The sequence below is a fragment of the Bactrocera dorsalis genome, chromosome 3, assembly GCF_023373825.1.
Source record: "Bactrocera dorsalis isolate Fly_Bdor chromosome 3, ASM2337382v1, whole genome shotgun sequence".
Taxonomy (NCBI): domain Eukaryota; kingdom Metazoa; phylum Arthropoda; class Insecta; order Diptera; family Tephritidae; genus Bactrocera; species Bactrocera dorsalis.
Genome location: NC_064305.1, coordinates 47,325,072 through 47,347,038, shown reverse-complemented (window position 1 = coordinate 47,347,038; position 21,967 = coordinate 47,325,072). Strand labels below are relative to the sequence as shown.

The following is a 21,967-nucleotide window of genomic DNA, read 5'->3' as shown; positions in this document are numbered from 1 at the left end:
CTTAATATTAGAATTAAGCGAACTGACAAAGAATGTTAGTACAGCTAACCTTATGATTAGGAGTAAGAAAACTAACAAGCAATGGAGGTTGCAAAAAAGGCCGAAGCTTTTTTTCTTCAAAAACCATAACTCGCGCGGAATTTAAAAAGTTTTCGCAACCATAGCAATGCATTTTCTTTGAGCGATAATACCTTTGTGCAAAATTTTCGATTAACTCGTGAAATTTACCGTCGCCTAATTGATGAACTGACCCCACACGATAATCAGAAACCGTCACTACCTTTAACTGCAAGGGTTCTAGCAGCTTTGAACTTCTTTGGACATGGCTCAAACCAGAAATGTGTTGATAACAACCCAATTTGCCCATGAGTCAGTGTGCGGCCGTAGCAAAACTTATTGTGAAGGTGAAAGGAGGAGAAATAAAGTTTCCCAATTCAACAGAGAAAGAAACTTTTATGAAAACGGGGCAAGTATTGCAGTACAAATAATAATATACTAATTTAAGCTAATTTGTTTGAAATATATTCCAGATTTTTTAGAAAATATTCTCATTATTCGACTTTCGAACTACAGTACTTACTTGCAGTGTATGTTTATTTATTTATCTTTTCGTTAGAAGAAAACACATTGAAATTTGTATTCCATTTTTTTTATCTAAAACAAAAAAAAAACTTATTAAATTCAATAAATATTAATTTAAAAATATTGCACACAAGTTATTATTATTTTAATCAAACTTTAGAAATTATTATTATTTTACATTATTACTATTAGATTTTATTAATTCCGTTATGGAATTAGTTAGGCCTTGGATGGCCTGCACCATTTTACGATGTCCCCGTCGCCTCTCCTCTTCAGCAGCATTACCTTTTGGATGTATCAGCTATCAAAGTGCTGATAAGTTTTTTACGTGCATTTCGTGATAAAAGCGAAGTTGAAGCATCCTTAAAAAAAAACATAATAACAAATTGCAAAAAAATGGAAATATTTTGTAATGATATCATAATGAAGACTCACCTGGTTTTCCAAACTAAGAATGGGTATGTAGATGGTGTCGATGGTTCTGATATAAATGCTGTTTGTTCGGAATTTGGGGTTGTTGGTACGGGACTGCATATTTGCAGAGGACTACCCGTGGTTGATGCATTTGTTGATTTTACGTATTTAACGGTCAACAGCTCTGTTGGCGTTAAACCAAGGCTTTGGACATCTTTTATACCATCCACAGCAGCCGAACCAAATGTGGATAAATCCTTTTCTTCAAATTCGGTAATCGGCTTGAAGCTTGGACCTCCACCTGTGAGCGGTTGACTCATTTTTATTTGCCTTGCACGAGTGCGAAGTTGGCTTTTCCAAACGCCTAACATTTACAAATTAACGCGATATAATAAATAAACGAATATATGTATGTACATACATATGTTTCAACATAAACTAAAATTTTACCTCTTTCCATTTTGGAGCACTTCGTATTCGTCCTCTACAAGAATTCAGTTCATCTGCCAGCTGTTGCCATAATTTCCTCATTTGTTGAGGCGTTTTTGGGCAATTTTTCCTAGTACCCATTTCTGGGTGTGCTTGGCAAAATGAAACATAAGCCTCAGCTACTCGTGAGTATCTCGATCGCGGATTGGTTTACTATAAAAAAAGTTAAATTATAAATTTTGTTATTAATTAACTGATATACTTGTATATATGAATGTTGCAGAAGCGTTCATTTTAACGAATGAAATTTCTCAAGAGTTTTTGAGAATAAAATTTTTATTTTTTTTTTGTAATTTTGGGATGCGTGTTTGTATAATTATGTATTTTAAATATTTCACTTCACAATCAACCAATTGCCTGTATCTCGAATATTATATTTTTCCGAAAACAGCGACGGCGAAATTAGCGAGAAAGGAAAACGCGTGCGGATTCGATTGCGGTCTAATTACAATTCATCTCTTTATTTCAGCAACTAGATGACTTAGCCTAAATCTTAAAGCTAACGGGAAAAAACAGTTGGAGTGTTAGTATGTATGTATGTACAAAAAGGAGGTAAGTATAATTCATTTCGTTAACTTAAAGAAATAGAATAAGGTAAGTATATTTAATATTATTAGGGTAAGTACAATGAAAGTATAATTGGAATATAAAATGCATTTCAAAAAAAGTAATTAATTCTAATTTCATATTTTATTTTCATTTTAAATTGAACATATATTCGTATAAGTCGCTTGACGCAACACCGGCCACCTTGACAGGATCAGGATCCTTCAACATCCATGGGCAGTAGTGCAAGTTTATGAATTGGGCGCTTAATGGTGCCCGCCTTGGTTGCCACGTCTGCCACTCGTACCTTGCCGTCTTGGCCTTCGACGGTTGCGCCGACGCGGCCGATTACCCACTGCTGCGGCGGCACGTTGTCTTCGTGAACGAGGACGAGATCGCCTGGCTGCAGGTTGCGTTTGGGGTGGAGCCATTTGTTGCGCTCCTGAAGGCTCGTTAGATATATTTTGGACCACTGTTGCCAAAACTGTTGCTTGAGACAGCAAACAAGTTGCCATCTCTCGCAGCAACGAATTGGGTCCGTTGGCACTTGTGCTGGTAGCAGTGCTCGCAGAGGACAACCGATTAAAAGCTGCGCTGGAGTTAGTGCTTCTCCGTCGTTGGGGTCCTGGCTCAACGGTGTTAGGGGACGCGAGTTCAAAATGGCCTCCACTTCGGCCAGTAGCGGTGAGAGCTCTTCCGTCGTTAGTAGAGCGTTGCCGCATGCGCGAACGATCAGATGCTTGGCAGACTTCACGGCCGCCTCCCATAATCCGCCGAAGTGCGGTGCCCTGGGTGGTATAAAGCCGAAGCTGAATCCTTCTTCGGCTGCGAACCCCATTAGTTCTGGGGCTTGCGCTAGAAACGCCTTCTTCAGATCGCGCAGCTTGCGGTCGGCGCCGACAAAGTTGTTGCGTTGTCGCTGAGTACTTTCTGTGGCATCCCTCGGCGACCAATGAACCTTTTGAGGGCGAAAATAAAAGAACTAGTAGACAGGTCCGAGACTAGTTCTAAATGTACTGCTTTTGAAGCGAAGCAAACGAAAACTGCTATATAAGTCTTTACGGGTGGTTGACCACGTATTTTTAACGTTGTATATATGGGACCACAAAAATCTACGCCACATATCAGAAAGCGTCGTAAAGCTCGAAGTCTTTCAACTGGCAAATTTCCCATTATTTAGGTTTGCAACTTCGGCTTGTAATGAAACAAGTGTGTACAATTTCTTACGGTTCTACTGCAAGCTTCTCTGGCATTAATTAGCCATATGCGTTCTCAAAGAAACGCAACCAACGCTTTTGCCCCAGCGTGGTGATTTCGAAAGTGCAGGAACCGTAAATAAGTGATAACGAAATGTGAATTTTTATTCAGTAATAATGGGAATTTGGTATCGTATGGGAGAGGTGCATTTAATAGGCGACCTCCTACTCGGATTAATTTAAAGAAAGCGACGTATCCGAGTACTCATGCAAGAACGGGTTGAGTTTTTGCAAGTTGGCGGGTAGCGTCGTGCCTTTAGTCAGTTTTTGAATTTCGCTCGCAAACTCAGAATGTTGAGTCACCTGGACAATTTTTAAAAAACTCAAGTTTAATTCGTCTGCAGTCAGAGCTCTTCCCACAGTAGGCATTTTTGGTCGTCTGATCCATCGTAATAAATATGCGACCACACGAAGCAACTTTTGATGAGAAGAGAGTTTTTCAATCTGTTCCATTATAGTGTTATCCTTTACATTTGCAGAAAATGTGACAGCGTTTTTCTTCTTCTCTAAGGCTTCGTTTTCTGGGGAGAGTTGGAAGTGAGCGTTAATTGTCCATAAAGCAGGGTCTTCTAGGAGGAACTGTGGACCGCCAAACCACATAGAATTATTCAATTCGTCCACGTTACAACCCCGAGACACTTGATCCCCAGGATTTTGTTTTTGTTGGCAGATGTCGCCAATGTACATTGTCAGTCAACTCTTGGATTTCGGACACTCTATTTACGACAAAGGTTTCTAATGAAGATGGATGCGTTTTTACCCAGTGCAATACAATTTCAGACTCTGTTCAAAATGTAATTTTCTCGAATCGTCGACTCAACATTGGTGCAACTCGTGACCATAATTGGGCAAGAAGATGTGCTGCCGAGAGCTCGAGACGCGGAAGAGACTTGGTCTTCAGCTGAGCCTTTCTAGACTTTGCAGTAAGCAGCATACATTTGACACCACTAGCAGATTGGCTTCGTATGTATATGCAGCATCCGTACGCTCTTATTGAAGCGTCGGAGAAGCCATGGATTTGGCATGTAGCAGTCGACTCTAGGTTTACATACCGAGGAATGCTAATTGGCGAGAGCTGCAGTGGGTTGGCTTCGAAATTCTGCCAGCTAGTGTTGAGGCGCAATGGAATCGACTCATCCCAATCTAGTTTTTGAATCCAAAGCTCTTGCAATAAGATTTTTGCTTTGGTAACTAGTGGGGCTAATAATCCAAGAGGATCGAAAAGGTGAGCGGAGACTTACAATATGTTCTGTTTAGTGGCTCGCAGATCATTAAAGTTGACATCCAAAACAAATCGAAACAAATCTTCTTTCGGCAACCAGTGGATTCCTAGTGTTTTAGTTGAATTTTTGTCATTGAAACTTAATGACTTTTCAGTGCAATCACTGTCAAAAAATTTAGGGTGGTTCGAAAACCACTTTGTTAAAGTGAATCCTGCCGAGTTTAATATTTTAACTACTTCACTTCTTATAAGATCTAGAGACTCAAAATTTTCAGATCCTGTCAATAAGACATCGACATAAAAGTCTCTTTTAATGGCCAATGAACCGAGTGGGTATTAAGTTGTATTGGCATCACTGAGCATTTGCAAACACCGTGTTGCGAGAAATGGAGCAGGCGCAGTGCCGTATGTTACGGTGTTAAGACGAAAAATTTGAATGTGCTCAGAAGGATGCTCTCTCCACACAATAAGCTGACAATTTCTGTCTTCTTCGTGCATTATTATTTGGCGGTACATTTTAGTAATGTCTGCCGTTAAAGCGTACTTGTGTAGACGAAAACGAAGAAGAGTTGAGTACAATTCTTCTTGGATGGTTGGGCCTACCGTCAAAAGTTCATTCAATGAAATTTGAGATGAAGTACGACTCGATGCGTCAAAAACAAAACGTAATTTGGTTGTTGTGCTTTCGGGTCTTAAAACGCATTGAATGAAATAGTGTGGCTCCCTCGGGATCTTATTGTTTGTTGGGCTCATGTGACCCAGCGCTCTGTATTCATTCATAAAGGCCAGATACATTTTACGAAGTTCTGGATCTTTCAAGGTTCTTCTCTCCAGGGCCTGAAACCGCCGAACTGCGGTTTCATAAGAGTGACCGAGTAACTTACGGTCAGCTTTAAATGGCATTCTGACTTAAAGCCGCCCTGAAGACAATACTTGAGTTGTTTTCACGAAAAATTTTTCACACTCTTTTTGCTCTTGTGTGAATTTGATGCCATTTGTTTCTGAATGTAATTCTTCTAAAACCCAGAACTTTTGGACCACCGAATTAATTGACGTTAAGTCATCTTCAGATTGGCATAATGTGCTAGTTGCAGAAGGAGGAGGACTTAGATTGCTGGCATATTTGCCAGACACAACCCACCCTAAAAGGGTTTTCTGTAGCATTGGTTGATTAGGGCCACTTTTAATTTGGCCAACCGCCAAAAGGTCGAAAAATGTTTCAGCACCCAATAGGATCTCCACTTTTTTAGATTTTTGGAATTCTGGATTCGCCAATTCAATATTGTGCGGAATTTTCCAGCCATTAACATTGATGTTATGGTCTGGATGATTTGCCGAAATGCATCGCATTACCCAGAATTCCGTCGAAAATTCAAAATTATTTAACCGCGACTTGACAAACGCGCTTAGTTTTGACCCCACTTTTGTATTGGAATTGCCAATTCCTCTTACACTTAATGTTTTGTGCTGACGTCGAATCCGCAACTTTTGTGCCAAGTCCTCCGTCATAAAGTTGACCTCGGAGCCTGAGTCCAGCAAGGCTCTCGCAGGCAGGTAATCTCCGCAGCTGGTCCTCACTAGAATTGCTGCTGTTGCCAACATGACCCGATCCGGCATACTGGCTGTATGCATGGCATGTGTGGTGGATGGTTGCAGATGAGGTGCAGCGGGGAAAGAGACTGGATATTGGTGCAACAGTGTGTGATGCGATCGATTGCACACACGACATCGATCCGCTCTGAATTTGGAAACGGTATGTCCCTTACGCAAGCAATTTATGCATAAGGGTACCGATTTGACGAACTCGAACCTCTGTTGCACCGGAAGAGCCTTGAAGGTGGGGCAGGCAGTCAAATGGTGGTCTTTAGATTTGCACTGTTGGCAAAGAGGCTGCCTCTTATTTTCAGCAACTAGCGCCGATTTGGTCCTATCCATATGTGGGTGTTTCCCATGACTCGCACTGCTTGTTGGTATGGGCTTCGTTCGAGAGTGTGATGCTCCTTCCGCTGATAGTTGCTGGTATCTCCTATTTAGGGTGGCTTCACAGTCCTTCCACAGTGGCAATTTGTCATAGTCAAGCGCTTCTTCCCATTTGGATCGGATGGCAGGGTCAACCTTTGTCATCACAAATGTGTATGATTATTGCGTTCGTTATTTGTTTTTCATCACCCAGCGATATCAATGAATCATATACCGCAGACACTTCGTCAATCATTGAACACAGGGAAGGCGCAGAAGGCTTTGGGATTGTTGGCAGCTCAAAAAGTTTAGATATTGTACTGAAAAATATCAAACATTTATTATCATAAACTTTTTTGAGACTTGCCAACGCTTTCGGGTAATTTTCATCCGACATCTGAAACGCTTTAACTGTTCCCAGAGCCTCTCCAGATAGACAATTTACCAAGTGGTTAAATTTTTCTATATCTGGGATATTTGGATCATTATGAACCAAGCTCTCAAACAAACTCATAAAATTTTTAAATTCTGAATATTCTCCCTTGAATTTCAGCAAATTCATTTTAGGGAGCCTTGAGCTGTGAGAAGCTACGAAAGATGTTTCGGCAATTGACGTTCGATTTTTGGCTAAAATATTTTTAATTATAATTAATTAATATTATTATTTATTAATTATTATTATCAATAATTATTGATTTCGTTTCAACAATTATATCCTCTAACTCCCCTCGGGCCATGTCGTCTTCATCAATCTCTTCAATTTTAGATTGGCATTTCATTAATTTTTCGCTATGCGAATTTAGTATGTCGAGCCGACATTCCAATTCAATTGGATCTAACGACATATGTAGTTTTTTCTAAAAGGCCCGTCTTTATTCGCAAAATACTATTTTTTGCCACCGTCCTTTGACGCTTTAATGACTTTAAGTCGATTAGCTCCTTACTTGGAGAAAGTTGGCTTTGGCTTGCTCATTTTGCGTGTTGAAATTAAATTTCCGAAAAAAAAGACTACAAGGGTTGGCAACAGATATATTAAGAATCGATAACGAAAACGAAAATATATATATAATGATTCCCAAATATACGAAAGCCAAACCAATAGCAATGAAGGTTGGCAACAAATATATTTGGAATCGGTTACCAAAACGAAAAAATAATAATATCGATTCCCAAGTATACGAAAGCCAAACCGATGAGTTATGCAAAATGAGCATTAGCACAGTCGAAAATTTAACGCGAAAAAATATTGTCCAAGAATTAAATTTGCGAACACACGAGATAATATGCGAAAAAACTGACCGAATTAAAATTTTAAAATGGTGCGATTTACAAAAAGGTCGCACCTTAATGTAGGCAAATCCGCAATCCCAAAATCCCTTCACATTCACTTCAATATATGTATATAAAACGTATATGTATATATATAATATGTAGAAAACGATATATATATGTATGTATAAATAGGCGTGTAATGTGAAAAAGGGAGAGCCAAAAACTGAAAGTTTGCGTTTGCAGTATTATTATTATTGTTTTTTGTTTACACCACTTTCAATAATTCGCACTCGTTACCTGGTGCGTCGGCTGTTTGCCGGCGCTTACGTCCCTCTGGCACAGGATGCAGCGGCAGCTCATTCCCACGACGACTTAAGCAGCAGCGGATAGACGGCAGCAACGAAGTGATGGCACCAGCGGAATTATAGGAACAGCGGAGCGATGACAGCAGCAGCGACGTGATGGCAACGACAGAGTTATAGCAGCAGCGACGGGATGGCAGCAGCGAAGCGACGACAGCAGCAGCGACGGAGTTATAGCAGCAGCGACGGGATGGTAGCAGCGGAGCGATGATCGCAAAGTGATGGCAGCGAAGTAATTACCGCAGCAACGGATGATAGCAACGGTTTATCGCACCACGGTTTTAAGTTTACCGGTTTTTTCACTATGCGGCACTTTAAACAGTTTTTTTTGAAACTGTAACACAATTTTCTTTCAACTGTAATGCAATTATTATTATTATTTTTGTTTTAGGGCAAAACCGTTTGAGCTTTTATTTGCGCCCACCACTGTACCGCATGAAAAATTCACCTTGCACTGTACCACCTTTTCTTCTTACTTTTTCTCACGAACTTCTTTTAGCAACCCACTCTATGTATTTATTACCGTATGTATGTATATATGAATGTGCACGCTCTCCACAATACTTCCTTTTTTTTTAGGCTGAGGTAAGTATATGGGTAAGTATGTCTTTTAGCACTCCACTTTACAAATATGTATGTATGTAAGTATAAATTTTTTGTTTTTACAGATTTCACTGCACGCACTGTGTATGTAGATATGTATATATGTTTGTTTTATAGGTTTTCACTGCACGCACTTTGCATATACTCATATGTATATATGTATATTTGGATTTTTAATCCCCCTTTTTTTAACTTAGTTTTCTTGACTAGTTTTTTTTTTTTGTTTTTTCGATCACTTTCACGTAACCGTGCAAACCGAAAATTCGAAAACCGAAAATGATAACCTTGGCAATTGGTTGCGACAGGAATTTAGTTCACTTGTTTATACACTTTAAACTAAGTACTAAAAATTTTTTAATCACGCATTTGTCCCTGCTCGGGCGCCATGAAATTTCTCAAGAGTTTTTGAGAATAAAATTTTTATTTTTTTTTAATTTTGGGATGCGTGTTTGTATAATTATGTATTTTAAATATTTCACTTCACAATCAACCAATTGCCTGTATCTCGAATATTATATTTTTCCGAAAACAGCGACGGCGAAATTAGCGAGAAAGGAAAACGCGTGCGGATTCGATTGCGGTCTAATTACAATTCATCTCTTTATTTCAGCAACTAGATGACTTAGCCTAAATCTTAAAGCTAACGGGAAAAAACAGTTGGAATGTTAGTATATATGTATGTACAAAAAGGAGGTAAGTATAATTCATTTCGTTAACTTAAAGAAATAGATTAAGGTAAGTATATTTAATATTATTAGGGTAAGTACAACGAAAGTATAATTCGAATATAAAATGCATTTCAAAAAAAGTAATTAATTCTAATTTCATATTTTATTTTCATTTTAAATTGAACATATATTCGTATAAGTCGCTTGACGCAACAACGAATAAATATAATTTGAATAGAAATGAACTGTTTCTATTTACATTATTTTTTCACCACACGTGTGGGGAAAAGCTTTGCGAACTGAAGATTTTACTTTTATCAAGATTGCCACAGGATACCAAAATATTTCTTATACCTGAGACAGACATGTAGTAACAATACCATAGTAAAGATATTATGGTATTCTGTTTACTACGTTGGTGACACACATGACAATGTAGTAAACTCAAATACTAGCTTTGTTTCATAGGCATTAAATATTTAAAAAAAATTGTAAACAATAAATATGTTGATGTGTGTAATGAAAAAAATAGGTTCTATTATTTAAAATACTCTAAAGTTAATCTATTTTCAACGCAAAAATGCGATTTGGTTAAAGTTTCTCTAAATCCTCACATAAAATAAGGCACTTCCTGCTTTTCCGGAAGAAAAATTGGGAAAAATGTTTTTTTTTCCATTTCATTAATTAATTTTTTAAGTCATTTTGACAAAATATTTCGAAGAGCTTTTGTGTAAAAGCTTTTAGCAAAGTTTGTTACCTGTTTTTTTAGCTGTGTTTATACAAATACCACAATGAAACATCATAGTATTTTTAACAGCAAAATACTACATTGCTCATATTTCGAAGAGTTTTTGTGTAAAAGCTTTCAGCAAAGTTTGTTACCTGTTTTTAGCTGTGTTTATACAAATACGACAATGAAACATCATAGTATTTTTACCAGCAAAATACTACATTGCTAATATGGTGACACACATATGGTATTTGTACCATACATATATGGTATTGTTACTACATGTCTGTCTCGGGTATAAGAAAATGCTTTAAAATGTAATCAACTGATGGTGCAAACAAATGTTACGGTAACCAAACAAGAGATTGTGTGTGAAAATTTCAATATTTTTGACGTTTATTGATATGAAAGCCAAGGCAGTTACCGTAGATAACATATAAAGGGTGATTCAAGTAGAAGTACTTTTTTCTATAGTCTTTTTTGACAGATCACGTAAGAGTCGTGTCAAGCTGTCATATCATTTTTGTTCAGTATTATTTGGTATTTCATCATGGAAGACACACTCCTGAACACCTTTAAAAAATCGTCAACTTTATTACATAAATTCACGTTCTGTAAAGAATGTGATTTGCTCTGTTCGATCAACTTTTGGTACATATAATCGGCATACTGATCGTACTATTCGAAACACTATCACCCATCTTGAGAACCAGCATTCATTATTGGATAGTATTAGATCGAATAGACCACGTCCAGCACGTAGAGAAGAAAATATAGTAGCCGTAGCTGAGAGTGTACGCGAAGACCGTGGAATGTATGACGTATGAAACGACTTGGCGTTCAAAGCACAGATTGTGCAAGAACTGAAGCTACTCGACCGTCCCAAGCGACATCGCTTCGCTTTATGGACTCTTGAAAAGCTCAAAGAAAATCCGACTTTTCAAGACAAACTTATTTCAGCGATCATTCCCATTTTTAGCTCAATGGATATATCTTCCTCTTCTTTACATGCGTAGACGCCGCTTACGCGATGATAGTCGAATTAACAACAGCGCGACAGTAGTTTCTTCTTTTCGCTACGTGGCGCTAATTGGATATTCCAAGCGAGGCCAGGTCCTTCCACAATTGATCCTTCCAACGGAGTGGCGGTGTTCCACTTCCTCTGCTTCCCCGGCGGGTACTGCGTCGAATACTTTCAGAGCTGGAGTGTTTTCGTCCCTTCGTACAACATGACCTAGCCAGCGGAGCCGCTGTCTTTTAATTCGCTGAACTTTATCAATGTCGTCGTATATCTCGTACAGCTCATCGTTCCATCGAATGTGATATTCGCCCTGGGCAATGCGCAAAGGACCATAAATCTTTCAGTTGTTTTCATTGTCCATGTCTCTGCACTATATATCAGGACGCGAATTATGAGCGACCTATAGAGTTTGGCTTTTGTTCATCGAGAGAGGACTTTACTTCTCAATTGCATACTCAGTCCGAAGTAGCACCTGTTAGCAAGAGTTATCCTGCGTTGGATTTCCAGGCTGACATTGTTAGTGGTGTTTATGCTGGTTCCCAAATATACGAAACTATCTACAACTTCAAAGTTATAACTGTCAACAGTGACGTGAGAGCTATGTCCCGAGCTAACGATTGTTTGTTTGATGACAGGAGATATTTCGTCTTGCCCTCGTTCACTTCCAGACTCATTTATTTTGCTTCCTTGTCTGGAGAAAGCAGAACTAACGGCTGGATATTGATATCATCGGCATACGCCAGCAGCTGTACACTGTTATAAAAGATTGTACCTGCTTGATTTAGTTCTGCAGCTCGAATTATTTTCTCCAGCAGCAGGTTGAAGAAGTCGCACGACAGGGAGTCGCGTTGTCTGAAACCTCGTTTGGTATCGAACGGCTCGGAGAGATCCTTCCCGATCCTAACGGAGCTTTTGGTGTTGCTCAACGTCAGTTCACACAGCCGTATTACTTCTGCGGGGATACCAAATTCAGACATCACGGCATAAAGGCAGGTCCTTTTCGTGCTGTCGAAAACAGCTTTGAACTCAACGAAGAGGTGGTGTTTGTCGATTCTCCTTTCACGGGTATTTTCCAAGATTTGGCGGATGGTGAATATCGGGTCGGTTGTTGATTTACCAGGTCTAAAGCCACACTGATAAGGTCCAATCAATTTGTTGACGGTGGGCTTAAATCTTTCACACAATACGCTCATGCGATGTTGAGGAGGTTTATCCCACGGTAGTTGGCGCAAATTGTGGGGTCTCCATTTTTATGGATTGGGCATAGCGCACTTAAATTTTAATCGATCATATTTTACAAAGAAGCAGATGTATGCTCGTTATCAGTTCTTCGCCGCCGTGTTTGAATAGCTCGGCCGGCAATCCATCGGCCCCGCGGGTTTATTGTTTTTCAGCTTCTGACAACAACAACAATATATTTGAATAGTGCCTTTATGATAAATATCTGAACTGCCCGAGATTGAATGTATTGGCGTCTGAACCAAAAATTACGTTACGAACTAACGTCAATGAACGATTGACAACTCTCTATAAGGTTTTGGGTGTGAGAGGTATGTAAAGGAGCCTTGGGGACTTGGACGAAGCGGATCTTCCACTCCACCGGAGGTTCTGTAAACTATTAGGGTGGGTCGACTCCGGACTTTTTTCGATTCGGGATTTCTAATAGTGCGGAAAAGTTGCCTTAATACTTCCTGATTCCAATGTAACTTTTTGTTTTGAGATCGGATTACATCTTCAAACCCAACTCCGGCCTTGAAATTACGGAAATTCGCCTAAAATCGTGAAATTGTCTACCTAGCGCCTGAAATACGCATCTCATGGCAAAATGTATAAAAAAAAAGTTATTTGTCACGTTATTTGCTACCGAAATGGTATATGTGATCATGGCCGTAGGACGAACCGTTCCCGAGATACGAGCGAAAAGGCGGCGCGACTTTGGCACTTGTTGCCTAGATTTCAGTGCAGAGCGTATAAAACGATCACGAGATTGGGGGCCGATAACTTTAGAAGATGCCTCTGTCACCAGTTTGACGGTTCTCTCGACTGCCATGGTGTGAGAGGGGAATTCAATAAATTTCCATACCTCTGCAGTGTCTCCCGACAGCCCTTTTATGAGTTCTTCGTTAGAAACTGAACAAAGAACTGGTGGAACAGTCAAGGTTATAGTCTTCCAGTTAATCATATCGTAATAATTATTTGCTTTGAAATTCAGCTTTGGCACTTTATAACGTTTAACCCTTCCATTTACAGTGTCAGACTCTGCTTCTCTGGCTGCCAGAAGACGTTCAAGGGCCAACTTTCTGACTTCTATCCGTTCGTCAGTCATCATACTAAGCAAAATGTTTTCTGAAAGAGCAAAGAAAGCATTCTGTTGAATGGATGAATCGACAACCTTGCGCAGTTTAGCAGGTAAGTATCTCGACCTTTGAATTGCAGCATAGAGATGGCGCGAGCCATCTTTGATTGAACTGTTGAATCTTAGTCAGAATCACAAAGGTGAGTAAACTGTAAGAATGTACTTGACCAAAATCTTTATTTCCTTTGTTGGTTTGTCAGTAGAAATGTATAATCTCAGAATTCTATTTGCACAGGTGAGCCAGCGAGATTTGCACATGTTACGTGGATGCATCGACGCTAAATCTGAGGGACATTGGCCGGAAATAACAGCTCCTGATATTTTATAGAGATAAGCTTGGTCTGTGCTAAGTTGGGTCGGATTAATAACCTCAGAAGGTAATTGGCAGTATGGAAAACTTTCAAATTTGACAACAGGCAACTTCTCACAATCAGGGAGCAGTTTACCTATGTCGCCAGAGAATGTATTTGGACTCTTTGAGACACCATCTATGTGTTCGAAAAGAGCACGAAATGGAAGTTCGTTGAAATATAGAAAACAAATAACCCACTGTAATGCCCTACCTATTCTTACTTCTAGTTTCCGAATGATTCCACCTTTCCAACCTGTGTTCGTGTTGGTGCCATCAGCACCGACAACTTCTAGATGTTCCACATCAACTGAATTGTCTTGTAAATGTTGCCATATAGCTTGCGTCTCATCCTCAGCTGACCCGGAAGGAGAAGTGACGTGGCTAAAGTAATGACAACCAGGTTCTGCTATAAGAGAAATATGTTCCTCTTTGACAGTGTCGCGGTAGTACTTTTCACCTTCGCTGACTTGTGTAAGTGTATTGTCTTTGCGGCCGTCAAAATACAGCCCATATACAGAGTCAATACTTTCGTTGTTTTGGAGCTTAACTCCAACACTTTTTTTTTGCCCGACTAATCTTGCATTTGTCAGTGACAAAGCTAGCCTGATCCTCTGTTATCAAACCTGCTTTCTTGGCATCCAGAAAAGCAGATGAAACAATCAAGGCCGCTGCTCTATCACTTACTCCTAATCTTTGGGCAGCTGAAGCAGTGTGTTCTAATACTAGTGTGTTTTGTTTGGTTTTAGAAGATGGAAGAGAAAATTCATCAACAGCATCGTTTTTGGAAGAATCCATGTGCGACGCACCTACAATGTTGTCGTCTGTATGAGAGTCTGGGTGATCTGAATGGTCACGTGTTCTAGCTGATACTTTTCTGGTAAGTGTTGATGTTGAATGACGTTTTGAAAGCTTTTCTTTACGTTCATTTTTCTTTGTTTGTTCTTTTTTGTTTCAGGTAGATCGACACTTCCAATGCGCCCAATTCTTCTGGTTCTCTGGTCCAAGAGAAATGGTTGTTCATTGATAGGAACTTTCCTTTCCTTTGGACAAGTGCAAGAAGAAAAACAAATGCACTTACAAGCAGCGATGTCAAATAATTTTTCGGCAGAAGAGACAAGGTCGTCTCTTTTAGAGCTCAAAAATAGTGGGTTCCTTAAAAACATTTGTTTAAGAGTCAGAAATTTCTTATGGTATGTGGTGAGCATTTGTATAACTCTGGTGTGTGAAACTATCGGAATAGATGACTTTTTGAAAGTATTTTCAACCTTTTTTGCAACTATTTCTGTAACCTCTTTCCTCCTAGGTTCATATTTGTCGCCTTGGAGTCGCCCTATACGAAATCTTTCAAACTGATAACACAAAAGAACATCCTGGTAAGTAATTAACTGGGACTCAGAGAGATTGTACGAATATATGCCAAACACAGGACATTTCTGTCTAAATTTATATTTAGATACAGACATTTTGAGTTCTGTGTTCTGTTGAGAGAATATAAGTGACAGCACTCGGCGAAATCAACGTCAAGAAGTGTGGCCGCAAGCCGATTTTCACCTTGCGCTGTGGCGCGCCGCATTTTCGCTCGTATCTCGGGAACGGTTCGTCCTACGGCCATGATCACATTTTCGGTAGCAAATGACGTGACAAATAACTTTTGTTTTATACATTTTGCCATGAGATGCGTATTTCAGGCGCTAGGTAGACAATTTCACGATTTTAGGCGAATTTCCGAAATTTCAAGGACAGAGTTGGGGTTAAAGATGCAATCCGATCTCAAAACAAAAAGTTGCATTGGAATCTGGAAGTACTAAGGCAACTTTTCCGCACTATTAGAAATCTCGGATCGAAAAAAGTCCGGAATCGACCCATCCTAATAATTACGAGCCCTATAGTGGTTGAACTTTCAATAATTCCGCCTTCCATCCACAACAATATCGCAAGCAATTTACCAGTAACACGGAATATGTTCAGCTATATAAAGAAACAGGGTTTAAAAAACTGCAGTAAGTTTCATTTCATGTGATTTTGCTTCTGCTTCTGCTTCTGAAAAAAAACAGAAGGCACGGTCAAAACAAAAGCAGAAAACGATCGCCGAGAAAAGCGAATCAGCAGCAGCAGACGCCGCGTAAAAAGTTTTAATTTTTCTTTGCTGCTACTTTCGCTAAGCAACGCAAGTCGAAGCAGCAGCAACTGCTCGACTTCTGCAAGTCGCCAGTGTTTGAAAATTTTTGATTTTGCTTTGCTGCTGCTTTCGATTCTGCAAGTCGCTGCATGTCGCAGTCGCTACTGCTGTCGAGATTTACTTTGCTGCTTATGCTGTTTGTTGCTCCCCCTGTATTCTAATAAATCAAACAGTTTGATAATTTGTTTTTTTTTAATTCATTTTTTTCATAAAGTACAATATTATTCAAAATAAACTTTCAAAATCTTCGTCATCTTGAAAAAGAGATAAGTTATCAATCGCTGAGTCCAAAAAGCTTGGATTCAATTTGACCAGCAGTATATTCTCTAGTACTTCCTGACTTAGTCGACACCCTGCGACTTCTGCTACTTCGACTGCGGTTTTTTAAACACTGAAACAAAGAAACTATTCAACCTTGTAGAGATAATTGGGAGTTTATACTAGGGTTGTCGAAAAAATATCGATACATCGATATAATTTTTTTAATGTAACAATATTTTTGAGCTATATTTATTGTTTCGATATATCGAGGTATCGATATAATATTATAAGTATTGAAAAGGTATAAAACGATATTTTTATGATCAAAAAATTCTAAATCCGTTTTTATACTAACTGTTTAATCCAAACAAATACTCCTCTGCATTACTCCCACAAATTACATAAAATAATAGAAGCGTAATGCAGAGGAATATCAACCGCCCCAACTTCACTCAACAGGCGAAAAAGGAGAAAAGGAAAACATCTTTTCCTGCGTTTTTTACAAAAGGATTGGGGGCACACTGTTCTTCAGAGTTAGTTGTCATACGAAATCTGATAATATTGCTTACCCCATTTAAGCAAGCTACTGAAGAAATTAGCGGCGATCAGTACGTGATTTCAAGTTTGGTGATTCCCATTGCAAACTTACTTCAGACAGGCCTTGAACAAGTAAAACCTTTCACCGAATTTGGTATTGCTGTTCAGAAGAATTTAGTTATTGCAAAACTAGAACCACTAGAGCGGCATTTACATCTGACCAAAGCAACAATTTTAGACCCACGCTTTAAGCGTATTCATATTAGTTCAGCGCTAGCTGTTTCCACTGCAATGACCGAACTGTCAAAAGAAATACGTTTAGAACATAGGCGTAGAGGACAACTTTCGCCTGAACTCAGACCCACTACCATAATTTCAAATTCCGAAAAATCTTCGCCGTCGTTGTGGTCCGGACATGAAAAAATTATGATAGATATTGCTGCAGCTTCAACAAACTTTTTACTTTCAACTTCAACCAGTGATGGTATGCCTAGCGATCTAAAGCAATATCTAGATCAGCCTATAATACCCAAAAAAGAGAATCCAACAAAATTCTGGTTTGATTGTCGTCATTTTACCTCAGTCCTTTTCGACATAGCTCTAAAATATTTTATATCGCCTGCGTCCTCGGTTTCCTCGGAGAGAGTGGCATCTGCTGTGAATCTCGCAGTACCCAATAACAGAAGTTGGCTTACAGCAGAGCATGTAAATCAAAGAGTTTTTCTTATGTCTGTATCAGATAAATATTGGTTTGATTAATAAATAATTAATGTTTTAATTGTTGTTCTTGATTTATTAAAAATTATGTCTATTGGTTAGTATTTATCTAGTAAGGTAAGATGATTAATTAAAGTAGATTAGGCCAAATATTTTTTTTCCATATCATACCTATACATCGATATTTTTAAATAAAATACTTTATTCCATTTCCGACATCCCTAGTTTATACTACTGTGCCCAAAAAATAAGTTCTTGAATTTAAACTGCGCGCGTCGAAGGATTTGGAGAATTATTTTTTTTTTAGGTTGGTTGTACTGTCAGTCACTTTTATGTCAAATTTCATGTCAAAATATTCATTAGTGTTTGAGATACGTGTCGTTTTGTGAGCTGCTAAAAGTGAGTTTTTCGTTTTTTGCGATGTCGAAATTTGTTGAGCAAACAATTAGCATTAAATTTTGTTTACGGAATTAATTTTCTGCAGCGGATACGTTGAGGATGGTGCAGAAAGCCTTTAGTGATGAGGCTATGTCTAAAAAAAATGTTTACAAGAGGTATAGTGAGTTCCAAGCCGGCCGTAAACGTGTCGAAGACGAAGAGAGTCCAGGATGACCATCAACCTCAACCGACGAAGCTCACGTTCAACAAATCAAAGATTTGGTGTTGAAAAACCGTCGATTAACAATTAGAGACCTTGCTGATGAAGTTGGCATATCGAAAGGCTCAGTCAATACCATTTTGAAGGATGTTTTGGGCCTCAAGCGTGTCAAATCTCGACTGGTACCGAAAACATTGAATTTTTTGGGAAAAAAGCGTCGCGTTAAAGTGTGTGAAACGATGCTTTCGGACTACCAGGGTATCATGAAATGCATTATAACTGGCGATGAGACTTGGATCTATGCTTACAACCCCGAAACAACCGATCAAACGAGCGAATGTCGCCAAAAGAGAGCCGAGATCAAAAAAATTGCGCCAAAGTCGCTCAAAAATCAAGGTCATGTTGACTGTTTTCTTCGATTGTTGTGCATTATGAATTCCTTCCAACCGGTCAAAAAGTCAACAAGGAATATTATTTAAATGTTATGCGTCGTTTGCGTAACGCTATCCGCCTAAAAAGGCCGGAATTGTGGAAAGACAATTCATGGTTTTTACACCACGATAATGCACCATCCCATACTGCCCTCGTAATTCGTGATCATTTCCCCAAAAACTCAAACCATATCGTTCCGCAACCACCGTATTCACCTGATCTGGCGCCGTGCGACTTCTTCTTCTATATATAAGTGGAATAACTATTTATATTTATTTCTCTTCTAAATAAATAAAAATATTTAGTATGTTATTTTTAAAAGAAACTAAACTAAAACGATCGAAATATGAAAAAAAAATAAAACTTTGTCTTTTCAAATTTGCACACTTGTTGTACTCCTTCAGCTTCTTGCATTTTCCTTCTATTTTTTTTATTAATTTTTTTCATTAGTTTAAATTTTTTCGTTTTAGTCGTAATTTAAAAGCGCTTATGCAGAGAGCATATGTGTGTCCGGATCAGGGTTGTAAATAAAGTATTAAAAAATTATTAAATTTACATTTGGATTAGCATATATGTAGTTTTATTTAGTAATCCCAAACGCGTATTAGATAGATTCAAACTGGATTTGGTAGTGAACAAAGGCAAGACTAAATATCTTCTGGCATCAAACAAACATTAAAACACTCCAGCTCTGAAAGTATTTGACGCAGTACCCGCAGTATTTATAGCAGTGTTGTCCAACGTGACTGTGTGCACGTTATGCTTTGGTTGGTTATTCTAGCGTCAACTGATCGCAAACTTCTGCTTTGTTTGCCTAAGAAGTTGAATACAGTAGCACAATCGGGCTTTCACAGACATTTGTCGCGACATGTTGGTGTGAGGTGTCTGGCACTGTCCGTGCGCTATTGTGCGCATAGGCCGTGGACAACGCTGATTTATAGTATATATGTAAGTGGTAAAAAACCAGTGCTAAAAGCAAAGTATCTTGCTGTGCCAACACTTTTGCTCATCACTATATATACATACATACATACATATGTATTGCTATTACAGACGTATGTTAGCTCTTTTACTTATATTTTTATACGTCTATATGCAAACATCTGTATTCATATGAATTCGTTTTGTACATATTTATGAATACAGGTGCAATTGCATACATTTTTAATTGTTTCCTATATTTGACATATATTGTATATGTGTATGTATACTTATGTGTATACTTCATAACATATGCATATAACAAACTATCGTAATATAATAAAAATGATTATTCAAAACTTATTTTCACATGTACCATGATGACTTTCGCGAATTCAAATCATATTATCACTTATCAGTAATAAAATATGCGAGTTAAGAAACGTATTCCTCATGATATAAACAAAATGTATTGAAACAACATAAAAGAAAATGCATCAAAACAACCTTGAGTTTGAATACCACAACAACCTTATCTTAAAACAAAGAAAATGTATCTAAGCACACAATACATATGTAAACAAACCAAAACAAATAATGTAATACAAATCAGTATCTAAACAAACTATTAACTAGTAATAAGTAAACATACTAGTTAGTATAAATAGAAGTAAGAGCCGTGTAATAAAATGGCCTTGAGAGTTTAATAACAAACGCCACCCCCCCGTGTATTGGTGGAACGAGACAATCGCCAGATTACGGAAAGAATGCCAGCAAGCAAGGCGCTTATACCAAAGGTCACGTGGTACACCTGAATATAACACTCTCCAAAAACACTTTAAGGACAAAAGAAAATCGCTAAAATAGTCAATTAAAAAAAGCAAACAGGAATACTTTCTTAAACTGTGCGACGATGTTGAAAACAACGCTTGGTGACTCGGTTATAAAACAGTAATGGGAAAACTTCGCACTGGCGGGCAAATGCCAACCTCCCCCTAAACAATTGAGAGAATAGTCTCGGTCCTTTTCCCTATCCGACCCCCACTCCATCAGGAGATCGTGAGAGTACCACAAAGCCAGGTTATTCCGGCTGTGTCGAATGAAGAAGTCCGAGAAGCATGCAAACGGTTAAACCCATCTAAAGTCCCGAGACCAGATGGAATTCCGAATATAGCGCTAAAAACAGCGATTGCTAGAAACATAGGCCCCTTTCGAACTATGTATAATACGTGCATCCAGGAAAGACGCTTTCCCATCATATGGAAAAGGTGTTGCCTTAATATTATTGCCGAAACCTAACAAACCAATGACAGAACCATCTTACTTCCGGCTCCTTTGCATGGTAGACTCCGCTGGAAAGGTTCCGGAGCGGATCATATACCAAGGCAATCGACGACGCCGGTAGGTTATCACCCAACCAATTCGGATTCAGAGAGGCAAGATCCACAATTGCAGCTGTAAACCTAGTAAAGACCCTGGCTGAACGGGCTAAAAGCGGGAAAAGATGGAAAGATGCTTCTAGTTGTGACCTTGGAAGTAAAGAATGCATTTAACTCGACATCCTGGCACAGTATATTGAGTGCACTAAAAAACTCCTTTGTGCCTCTTTACCTTTACAACATAACAGTAAGCTATTTCGAGGAAAGAAATTTGTGCTACAACACTTGCGAAGGCTCTAAAAAATAAAAGTCTCTGGTGGAGTACCCCAAGGATCTGTACTTGGGCCGCTACTATTGAACGTCATGTACGATGGAGTACTGCGACTGGAAGTACCCGAAAACGTTCATATTATTGGCTTCGCAGACGATATCGCTGTTGTGGTTATAGCAAAACACATACACGATATAGTTTCGATAACCAACAGCACAATACCGTTAATAAGCGATTGGGTTGAAACTAACGGACTGAACCTAGCGAAGAGCAAGACCGAAGCGGTACTAATCACTGGAAGAAAAGTCCGCGAAGTTGCCACGTTCAATACAAAGGGTGTAAGCATCACGACACAACCGGCAATTAAATACTTGGGAATTATCCTTGATGCAAGGCTGTCCTTTAAGAAACATTTAGCGTACACATGCGAAAAAGCTACAAAAGTGTGGAGAGCCTTGACCCGGTTAATGCTCAATACCCGCGGGCCAAAGCGAAATAGAAGACGACTATTAGCTGGTCTACTAAAGTCAGTCGCGCTATTCAGCGTCCAGATATGGGGAAAAGCCCTAAAAGTAAAATCATATCTTCTTCTTCTTTACTGGCGTAGACACCGCTTACGCGATTATAGCCGAGTCAACAACAGCGCGCCAGTCGTTTCTTCTCTTCGCTACGTGGCGCCAATTGGATATTCCAAGCGAGGCCAGGTCCTTCTCCACTTGGTCCTTCCACCGGAGTGGAGGTCTTCCTCTTCCTCTGCTTCCCGCGGCGAGTACTGCGTCGAATACTTTCACAGCTGGAGTGTTTTCATCCATCCGGACAACATGACCTAGCCAGCGTAGC

At 39.0% G+C, this 21,967-nt stretch overlaps 1 long non-coding RNA gene across 1 annotated transcript; it reads right to left on the bottom strand.

Annotated features, from left to right (window-relative positions):
* Positions 1-687: 687 nt before the first annotated feature.
* On the bottom strand, positions 688-5,487 carry LOC115065920 (uncharacterized). The gene is made up of 3 exons (XR_007422183.1): positions 1,447-5,487; positions 1,018-1,360; positions 688-944 (listed from the first exon to the last, which is right to left on the bottom strand). It is a non-coding gene; the product is annotated as an uncharacterized LOC115065920 (long non-coding RNA).
* Between the last annotated feature and the right edge of the window lie 16,480 nt (positions 5,488-21,967).